The following is a 9,819-nucleotide window of genomic DNA, read 5'->3' on the forward strand; positions in this document are numbered from 1 at the left end:
GAGCCTAGAGAAGAGCATTGTGTGATTAGTTTGTTTATAGTTGGGTGGTCGGAGTGACAGATATTAGTGTACCCTGAGTTTATGAACTGTTACATGAGGGGTTATGAAACCCTAGAATTTATTTCTATGGTTAGATTGTTATCTTAATTACTCTCATGTATTTTTGGATGCTTACATAGAGGTATAATCATAAGTAGGTTTCTTGTTGAAGTAAGAACAACACCTTATCATTGGTTGCACCGACAAATTATCAAAATAATGAACGGGAACTCAATGAATCTTAATGGAAGTAATAAAATGAAAGTCCCATGTGTCCAGGAGAATGCTTCCATCCATATAAGTAATGCAATTGGTTTGTACTTATCACAATTAAGGATTGGTCCATCAAACACTCTTTGCAGCTTCTACAGTGATCTTTTTCCAGTTGCCACAAACCAATTCCTTCTGCTCATCGTTGAAGTCGAAACTCTTACTTATCAAAAAGGTTGCGATCGATCTCCTATACTTATGTGATATCAAGCGGCAGCGGAAAAATGCTCAATAATTAGGGTGCAGTTTTCAGTGTATATATATAGACCTTGGGGCACCAATGGCCACCTGGGGTCACCATAGGTCACAGGTGCCCCTGTAAGGTGGGCACCTATATGGAGTGCCTACACCTTGTGGGGCCCACCATGGGTTGGGTCTTGGCACTGGTACTCTCCCGGCGTGAAACTTCAAGAATTTTTTGGTTTCATTTTTTCTTGGATATTCTTTGTGGTGTTTTCCTGAAATTCCGAAAACACCAAAAACTGGGTAATGGATTAATATGTTAGTCCAATAAAAATAAATAGAAAGAATGCCCAAAGTGTAGGTAATTGATAGCAATGTAGCATGAACAATACAAAAATTATAGATAAGTTTGAGATTTATCACTCTCTACTACCGGAAAACCAAAATAAATATGCAAGGGGTCTTACGGTTGACTATGGAGTCCCCGCCATATGAGAGTTGAGGAGGCCCCCACACTGTTGGGCCGCACGATCTAAGTGGACCATCTTGGGGCCCTTATGGGTCCTATGGCCGGGCCTCCTCCCATTAGTCTATATTCCCTTCAGTATCTCTAATTTTTGGTGTTTTCTTGGTTTCCATGAAGTTTCTAGCATATGACATGAATAAACAGAATATGCTGGATTCTCTTAGCTGTTTGTAGATTTTAGTTTTAGAAACTATGAATTCTAAAGGAAAACAATATTTAAACTTGAAAACACTAGATATCTTTTGAACAAATCACTTATACAGAATAATAAACTAGAAAGGACTATTAAGATATATTCCGTAGGTCATCCACTTTGAAGATATGTACCAAAGTATTTAGGGATATTAAACACACACACACACACGCACACACACACACACACAGAGAGAGAGAGAGAGAGAGAGAGTTTGTACATTAGAACTCATGCAAATATCACAACTTAATCCATCGGGTGTGCAATTTCTCCTTTTTTATCTTTCTTACATTTCAGATAATTTAATTCATTTAAAAATCTAAGGCGTGATATACCAAAGAGGGGAAAATAAGAAAGCAACTGTTACAAAACATTAATTAACGAGAGTGCAAATATTTATTTAATTATAAACCTTAGAAATGTATAACAAAGGCATGGTAATGACATTGTTATGCAAGTTCATGCTAAATAAATGATATAAAAATTTAAAATGTATAAAAGTTTGACATAAATGTATCTCTTTATAATCATTTTAACATATTAATTAGTAAGGGCAAAAGAAGGATTTTACTTGTTGTATATAACAGTTCTTTTAAGGCCGGTTACGATTTCACATGTGCTTGCACACTACACCTCACAAGATGTATAGTATTCGATTATGTCTTTAAAATTTCAGATCTACAAAAGTTTTAAACCAGAACCTGCAAAATTCGAAGATATGATGGCTAGTCATTTTTCTAAACATATGAATTTCACCGCAAATCTTCCATTAAACAAAACTCTTTCAGCCGATGAACAGGGCTTCTCAACTCTTTCAGCTGATAAAAGTCGGTACGGGAAGAATGGTCATGTTGTTGGAGGGTGGTTATGATCTTCCTAAACAAGGCGATTGTGTCTCCCAATGTGTGAGGGCGCTTCTTGGTGACACAGATGTATTGCTGGATTGAAGCGAACGTGATCTTCCATTTCGATCAACGAAGAAAACCATCAAGGACCTTAAAGCTCTACTATGGAAGTGGAATTGTTTTAAGTCAGCAAAAGACCCATCCTAGATACTATTGTAGAAGTCTTGTTTTACTCTAACCCTATCTAGCTCAACGGTACAAGGATGATGGTAGAAGAATAACTCGACGGTACAAAGGACGATTTTACTTTGTTCGATAAAGGTGAAGTTTTCGAACAAGTCGTGCTCTGATACATAAATCTTCCGGTCTATTTTCATGGTTTTTAGCCTACGCGATTTTGAATGAGAAATTGATAAGTGATAACTCGGTAGGAATAGTTGTTTTTTCTTCTTCGTGTTATAAGTTGTCAGCTCGCCTTCACCTCTCACTCGGACTGGAGTGACTTCAAGATGTCATGGTTTTCGACCATGAGGCTGAAATTGGCGATGAACATCGCAAAGGTGGCAATGCCTGCTTCACTGCCTCCAACCACGCTTAGGCCGCGAGGCACTCCATGCTCCGGCTCCACGTCATGGGTAGAGGTGGAACTCCGTCACCACCTCCTCCATGCTGAATCCGCCAAGCTCAACCTCCATTCCTGGCACCTCTTCCGGCACCTTCATGCATGTTTCCGACATGTCGTCCTCCTCTGCAAGGGGAGCAACACGATATATCTCGGTGGCGGGCATCTTCCGCGTGATTTCCACCTAGCGCTCGAGCATGAGCATTTTGTAATATGTTATCTTCTGCCATACCATTGCGGACAGGAAGGTTGGATATAAATGGGGAAGATGTGGCGACACAGATGGGGGGAGGGAAGGAAAATGGGGCGTCTAGGGTATACCCTCACTGCCCAGCTTAAATAACCGAATTTGACCCCTTCGCCAGAGCGATGGCATGAATGCGTCCTCACCAAACCGGTGACCTCCCCGGTGGTTTCCATGCGGGTCCTATCCAGCTGTCCAAGGTGTAAACGCCTCATCTTTGCCCCACATATGAATTGGATATGTGGGGTGACAAACAACACAGAGTGTACGGGCTGGGTTTGGGGTCTGGTTGGCTAACATTTTTTGGTCCTCTAACCTCTTGCGCAAGGAATCCCACGGGATTTTTTTGGAAACGTAAGGCTGAAGCTGGCAATGGTTAAATGGTACCCGCGTCCCCGTGGGTAATTACTCCATAGGGGATAGGGATGTGCCAGCTTTCATGTCCACGAGAAAGCTGGTGGGTCAAATACATTACCCGCAAGACGGAGATGGGGATGATAACATTACACGCGACTGTTGCCTGCCTTACCCGTGAAGGCCTTAGTAGTAGACCCCATGCAATCCCCGACCTTATCCGTCCACAAATTTTCACCCATCCCACCTCTTGGCCAAAAATCCCTAAGAAAACCCTAACCTAGCCACAACATATTTTTTATTGTGTTGAAATATTTGTTTTGCTGAAATGCTATCGAAGATTGTAGTTGATTACGGGCCTGTTCGAAGACTCTCCCGTTCCCCAAGTTCGCTCCAGGAGTTGATGGAGCTATAGCTAAAAATAACGGAGTGGGAAAAAGGTAGCTCCACATATTCTCAGATTTCAAGGAGCTGAAGGACTGCCGAATAGCTCCTACGTTTATGAGTTTCCTCACGTGGATAAAAAAACCGACGGATGGGGATGGTATAATATTTTTATCCCTGCAAACTAGTATGAGACATGAACCGATGGACGAACGAAGATGAAAAGCCATCAAATTCTGACACGAGACTAGCCACAATGGGTAGTAACATAGACTGGTAACATATGAATGTTACTGGTCTATGTTCCTACCTCTATAGTAGGGAGTAACATATGTGTGGTAACATGCAACACTTCATTTATTATGCTATAGACTCATCTTGCCTTCATATGTGTGATATTACTCATACTACTAGTAACTAGCTATATTACCACTTTCCTCTCTTTCTTCATTTATTGCTTGCCACATCATCTATTTTATCTACTGGGGCTCAGAAAAAAGCAAGAGGAAAGCACACTGGAAAGAGCGGGCACATCTTTTGCAACCCAAAGACAGAGGAGGTGTAGGGTCCCGTAATTTTCGACTGTTCAATCAAGCCTTGTTTGCGCGTCAGGCTTGGAAGCCCCTATCTAGACCTGACAGTTTATGTGCTCAGTTGCTCAAGGCAAGATACTACCCGGAAGGAAATCTTAATGACACTTTTTTTGCTGGTAACGCCTCATCCTCTTGGCAAGCAATTAGCTATGGGATCAGTGTGGCGGGTCGGCAATGGTCGAAGTATTAGAGTTTGGAGAGATAACTGGATTCCTAGACCATTCTCTTTCAAGCCAATTTCACAGCAAGGAGTTTGTCGTATTCGTTTTGTTTCGGGGCTGCTTAATGATAATGGATCGTGGAATGTGGGGCTTCTCACACAGTACTTCGTTCCTGCTGATGTAAATGAGGTCATAAAAAATAGGGCAAGTCCAAGAGGCGAAGATGATGTTATTGCCTGGGGTCCCAGGAAGTTTGTTATTTTCACTGTAAAGAGTGCTTATCAGTTTGCTTTTAAGGAGGTTTATGGATTGAATGTTCCCTCTTCTAGCTTAGTGTCATCAGGTAGCCGTAAGAGTTGGCAGTACATTTGGAAATGTGAAGTCCCACCTACAGTACGAAACTTTGCATGTCGACTGGCCTCTGATTCCCTGCTTATGTGGAAGAACACACACAAGATAGGCTTAGAGACTACAAGTCACTGCTCAGTGTGTGCGGTTGAGGAGGAAGATAATTACCATCCATTTTTGCGCTGTCAATTTGGACATGATTTGTATTTGGCAATGACGATGGTGTGGAAACTTCCAAGTATGGAGTCTGTATGCAACAATGGAAAGGAATGGCTGCTACATGCTCTAAGCCCACTTGCTGATATGGAAAGAAGCATGTTGCTAATGACCCTCTAGAGGAGCTGGCATGTTCGGAATGAACTGGTGCATAATAAACCAGCCCCGCCGATGGATGCCTCGGTCAGATTTCTGCAGAACTACCTGGATTCACTGATCGAAATGAAGCTGAACTCCCACTGTGACCCGGTGAAAGGCAAAACTGTCATATCGCCCCACGGTGGAAACCATCGATTGAAGGATGGGTTAAACTGAATACGGACGGGTCGTTTATCTCATACGACGAGGCGGGGGCAGGAATGATACTTCGTGATAATTCTGGAGCGATAATCTTTTCGGCATGCAGAGCCTTATTTGCTTGTAGAGATGCTCTGGAGGCGGAGTTATGTGCGTGTATGGAGGGGCTTTCTTTTGCTATTCAGCGCTCTGATCTCCCCATAGCGATTGAGATGGACTCGCTCGAGGCAGTTTCATTGATATCCAGTGAAGAGGTTGGCCGCTCGGTTTACGCTTCGGTGATCAAGGAGATTAAATATCTTTTGAGTCTTAGACATACTTGTATTACTTATGTTTTTCGCTCGCAAAATAAGGCTAGTAATAGTTTAGCTAGCTTTGGTAGAAATAATGGCAGGACTATGACTAGGATTGCTTCAGGTCCCCGGAGGTTTTGGAGTTAGCTATCTCCGATTGTAATGACCTGTACGTTGTGCAGCGTATACGTCATGTTTCCCCTACGCCGCGAGGCTAGGGTTTCCTCTCCTCTCAGGCGATCGCGATCGCCTCCGAGTCTACCCAAACACATCTAGTCCCCGATCACCACCTGTCCGCCCACGCCCTCCGCCGCTCGTGTCGGTCTGTGCCTAGGGTAGGGTCGGCGAACGGTGATGGCGTCCCCCTCCGACGCCCAGTCTGCGACGAGCGGCGGTGACTTTGACGAGGCCGCGAAGACGGATCTGGGCGAGTTCTTCGACCACCTGGACCTCAATGATGAAGTGTTTGAGGACGTAGAGATCGATGAGGATGATCCCGATTTGCAGGCAAGTGTGCGCTGGCTTGCCCTAGCGCGGGTTCACACGAACAAGAGCTTCAGCCCATCGGCCTTCTATAAGGAGATGAGAGCTGCATGGAATCCAGCACAACCAATGAGATTTAGGCCAGTAGGACCGAATCGGTTCGTTGTCCAGGCATCTTGTCTAGGAGATTGGGAGCGCGTCATGTTGCAGGGACCATGGCTGTTCCGTAATATGGCGTTGCTTATGTGCCAGTATGATGGTTTTAGTAAGGCGGAGGAAGTAGAGATTGTGCATATGCCGATCTGGCTCCAAATCCATAAGTTGCCAGACCCCTATTGCAAGCATCACATTGTGGAGAAGCTGCTGAAGGGTGCAGGTGAGATCATGGAGATGCGTCTGAACAGAAATACAAGAGGTGATTACGTGAGGGTGAGAGTGAAACACGATACCCGAAAGGCCCTCACTAAATTCGTTAGTATTGTTCGTGCTGGGGAGAGGCAAGTATTCCTGGTTCGCTATGAGAAGCTTGCTAGGTTTTGCAAGGTATGCGGAATCGTTGGACATGAGCATAAGGAGTGTGGGCTGGGGATCCATGATGAGAAGGCGCTGAAGTACGGGGATTGGTTATATGCTGATAATCTGAGCCGGCCTCGTCAAGATCCCAAACCTAGCAGGGCAAAGGGCCAAGAGCCTACGGTGAATGACACTCCCAGGAAGGGCAAGTCAGCTACAGAATTTGGCCCGATAGACCCAGAGACAGCTGATACTGCTTCAAGCCCGGTTAAAATTCCGGGCGCGAGAATGGAGGTGGACAAGGATCCAAGAAAGCGATTGATCATGGATGGGGAGAACCCTCCGGAAGCCTCAGTCAAACCAAAACCATTGCTGGCCATCACAGACGGCAGTGGCAATGATCAGCAAGAGGGGGCTTCACCCACAAGCAGTAAATCAAGCAGTAAGAGGATGAAACTAGCCTTGGAAACTAACAATAATGAGATATCGGCGGCCTCCCTTGAGGAGGACCGCCGGAAGCAATGAATGTTTTATCCTGGAACTGCCGGGGGGGGGGGGGGAACCGCCGGACAGTTCATGAGGTGTTGGCCCTCTCAAAAGCCAATAACCCCAAGCTTGTCTTCCTATGCGAAACGAGGCAAGCTTCAGATAAAGTGCAGAGACTCAAGTGGAGACTTGGGATGAAAGGATTTCATGGCGTTGATTGTGACGGAAGGGGAGGAGGTCTAGCTCTATTCTGGGATGAATCGTTGACAGTAACAATTCTGGAATCTTGCAAGCGCTTCATAGATGTCCGGGTTGTTGATGGTGCCGCGGATGTCTCGTGGAGAGGGACCTTTGTCTATGGGGAAACGAGAGTGGAAAACAGACATATTATGTGGGAGCATCTGGCTAGGCTTCGAGCTGTATCGCAGGAGCCGTGGCTTGTCTGTGGTGACTACAATGAAGCGTTGTGGCAACACAAACATTTGTCCAGGGCAATGCGTTCTGAGACACAGATGTTGTCGTTCAGGGACTGTCTGATTGTGTGTGAGTTGGAGGATCTGGGGTTCTGTGGAGTTCCATATACTTACAACAACGGCCAGTCAGGCGACCGTAACGTGCAGGTGCGTCTTGATCGCGCGTGTGCAGATGAGGCATGGAGAGACTTATTTCCGGCAGCTAAGGTAGTTCATTTGGCCACCTCATGTTCAGACCATACGCTGTTATTGGTACAGCTGCATGGGGTACCAGACGTGCGGAAGAAAGAGTACAACCCGCAGTATGAGATCATGTGGGAGCGCCACCCAGCGTTTGCGGATGTAATTGCCAAGGCGTGGGAGAATATAAAACCTACTGAGGGTCTGAACTCGGTTGCAAGTTCACTGGCAGGGATGATGAAAGATCTAAAAAGTTGGAGCAAAGAAAATTTTGGTAATGTCTTAAAGGAGATAGAAACTTTACGCTCACAGCTCGCGGCACTTCAAGTGGGAGGGGCTGAACACTCTCAGATTCGACGAAACATGTACGAGCTAGACGAGCTTCTGTATAGAGAGGAAATGATGTGGTTACAGCGTTCTCGCATCACCTGGTTGAAGTGTTGGGGAACGTAGCAATAATTCAAAATTTTCCTACGTGTCACCAAGATCAATCTATGGAGTCATCTAGCAACGAGGGATGAGTGGATCTACATACCCTTGTAGATCGCGCGCGGAAGCGTTCAAGAGAACGGGGTTGATGGAGTCGTACTCGTCGTGATTCAAATCACCGATGATCCTAGCGCCGAACGGACGGCACCTCCGCGTTCAACACACGTACGGAACGGAGACGTCTCCCACGCCTTGATCCAGCAAGGAGGAGGGAGAGGTTGATGGAGATCCAGCAGCACAACGGCGTGGTGGAAGTAGCGGGATTCCAACAGGGCTTCGCTAAGCGCTGCGGGAGGAGGAAGATGTGTCACGGGAGGGAGAGGGAGGCGCCAGGCCTTAGGTATGATTGCTCCTCCTTTTCCCCACTATATATAGGGCCAAGGGAGAGGGGGAGGCGCAGCCCTTGCCCCTTCCTCCAAGGAAGGGTGCGGCCAAGGGGGGGAGGAGTCCATCCTCCCCAAGGCACCTCGGAGGTGCCTTCCCCCTTTAGGACTCTCCCCTTTTCCTCTTCTCTTGGCGCATGGGCCTCTTGGGGCTGGTGCCCTTGGCCCATATAGGCCAAGGCACACCCCCTACAGCCCATGTGGCCCCCCGGGCAGGTGGCCCCACCCGGTGGACCCCCGGGACCCTTCCGGTGGTCCCGGTACAATACCGGTGACCCTGAAACTTGTCCCGATGGCCGAAATAGCACTTCCTATATATAATTCTTTACCTCCGGACCATTCCGGAACTCCTCGTGACGTCCGGGATCTCATCCGGGACTCCGAACAACATTCGGGTTACCGCATACTAATATCTCTACAACCCTAGCGTCACCGAACCTTAAGTGTGTAGACCCTACGGGTTCGGGAGACATGCAGACATGACCGAGACGACTCTCCGGTCAATAACCAACAGCGGGATCTGGATACCCATGTTGGCTCCCACATGTTCCACGATGATCTCATCGGATGAACCACGATGTCAAGGACTTAATCAATCCCGTATACAATTCCCTTTGTCTAGCGGTATTGTACTTGCCCGAGATTCGATCGTCAGTATCCCGATACCTTGTTCAATCTCGTTACCGGCAAGTCTCTTTACTCGTTCCGTAACACATCATCCCGTGATTCAACTCCTTGATCACATTGTGCACATTATGATGATGTCCTACCGAGTGGGCCCAGAGATACCTCTCCGTTTACACGGAGTGACAAATCCCAGTCTCGATTCATGCCAACCCAACAGACACTTTCGGAGATACCTGTAATGTACCTTTATAGCCACCCAGTTACGTTGTGACGTTTGGCACACCCAAAGCACTCCTACGGTATCCGGGAGTTGCACAATCTCATGGTCTAAGGAAATGATACTTGACATTAGAAAAGCTTTAGCATACGAACTACACGATCTTTGTGCTAGGCTTAGGATTGGGTCTTGTCCATCACATCATTCTCCTAATGATGTGATCCCGTTATCAACGACATCTAATGTCCATGGTCAGGAAACCGTAACCATCTATTGATCAACGAGCTAGTCAACTAGAGGCTTACTAGGGACATGGTGTTGTCTATGTATCCACACATGTATCTGAGTTTCCTATCAATACAATTATAGCATGGATAATAAACGATTATCATGAACAAGG

This window comes from Triticum urartu, chromosome 3A (assembly GCF_056163025.1).
Source record: "Triticum urartu cultivar PI428250 chromosome 3A, HENAU_Tu73, whole genome shotgun sequence".
Taxonomy (NCBI): domain Eukaryota; kingdom Viridiplantae; phylum Streptophyta; class Magnoliopsida; order Poales; family Poaceae; genus Triticum; species Triticum urartu.